Source organism: Elephantulus edwardii, unplaced genomic scaffold (assembly GCF_000299155.1).
Source record: "Elephantulus edwardii isolate Elephantulus edwardi_28Jun2011 unplaced genomic scaffold, EleEdw1.0 scaffold00009, whole genome shotgun sequence".
Lineage (NCBI taxonomy): Eukaryota > Metazoa > Chordata > Mammalia > Macroscelidea > Macroscelididae > Elephantulus > Elephantulus edwardii.
The window spans coordinates 9,830,206-9,831,785 of record NW_006399759.1 but is presented as its reverse complement, the minus strand read 5'-3'; the positions used below and the strand labels follow the sequence as shown (position 1 = coordinate 9,831,785).

The following is a 1,580-nucleotide window of genomic DNA, read 5'->3' as shown; positions in this document are numbered from 1 at the left end:
AGGCGGCTCAGGAGTTGTCTACCACTTGGTGGGGCAGCGTGACAAAGGAGCCATTAGGGAAGGCAGCCGGCTTGTCACGGCCCTTCAGGGAAAAGGTCAGCAGCTCCCCCTTCCCCTTCACGAAGATAGGACCTCACCTCACAAAGCGGAAGCCGTACTCCCGGAGAATGGCTTGGGTTTCTTCCACCACCTGGACAGAGAAGAGGAAGACAGTGTGGGGTTATCAGAGTGAGTGAAGGCAGCCTTAGTGTGTTAAGAGCAGACAACTGACACAGGCGTGCTCACACCCATCTTAGATCTCACCTAGTCAGGGGCACCTTCAGAACACAGGGCAATCTGCCCAAAACTCCCTGCTCTCTAGTCCTTTCTCCTCCACGGACAGCCAGAGGCTATCTGAGTGGCAGCACTACAGCTTGCAACTTTTACTCCCTGCCCTTGAGACTCTGCCCATTCACGGAGCTTTTCTACATGTGTGGGATTACTTCACGAGGTAGTGGAGACACAGGATGTCAGGAAGTTCATCCCGACAGGCAGGCAATAATCTTACCCAGATCTTAAAAAATAGATTTTGCAAACAGGATCGAAATACTCCCTTCTACTGAAGTTAGCTACAGGAGTATCACTTCCTACTCTTGCCCTCAATCTCAGCACTGCCAAGTGCATATTTTGAACCAACGGGAAGGAGGCAGCTACAGTGGCAAACGCACACGCCCCACCCACCCACTTTTGTTCCTAGCTCTGCTGTGGGATGTACCTGAATGTTGCCCATGACCCCCATTGACTCCATCCTGCTGGCCACATTGACTGTATTGCCCCAGATGTCATAATGAGGTTTTCGGGCTCCAATGACCCCAGCCAGGACCCCTCCTTTGTTCATGCCTGGGAGAGAGAGAGACCGCTCAGCACCGCCACTCACCCGACATCGGCTCCTGCCATCACCACTGTCTCATGTCACCAGCTCCCCAGTGCTCACCACCACTGGCCCTCCACATCAACCTCCTGACTATAAAGCATGCCGTAGTCTTTGTTAAACTTGTCTCACAGAACTAAACTCTGAGCAATCCAAGGGAGAAATTACCTATTTATTCTGTGTCTACCAGATGCTTGACAAAGATCAGCTATCCCCCACATATACATGGATTCACTGAGTGCAGTGGGGGTGCTTCAAGTCTCCCAGGATCTCACCCAAGAGGAGTGAGAGACCTCGGAGGCAGCTAGTGACGTTAACTCCTGGCAGTCTTTCAAAGCACAGGCTGGACTGAGGTGTGCAAAGCTTTATGAGGCACAGAAACCCCCAGAAGGCATGCACGGAAATGACATTTCCCATCTAGATTCAGGAGGAAGAGCAAGCGACCACTGTAAGCCACATCTAGTCCGTTTAGATGTTTGCTAATCAAAAGTTGGGAAGTTCCAACCTATCAGCTGCTCCACAGGAGAGACACACAGCTTTGGAAATCCTATGAGCAGTTATGCTGTCCTACAGAGTCGCTCTGTGTAGATCATAACAAACTATGGCTGACTCTGAGAAGAATGGGAATCCCAGAACACTTGATCGTTCTCATGCGAAACTTCTACTTGGA

General features: G+C 50.9%; 1 pseudogene; it reads left to right on the top strand.

Moving 5' to 3' along the window:
- Positions 1-232, top strand: part of LOC102869785 — a 14,840-nt pseudogene extending 14,608 nt beyond the window's left edge.
- Positions 233-1,580: the final 1,348 nt, after the last annotated feature.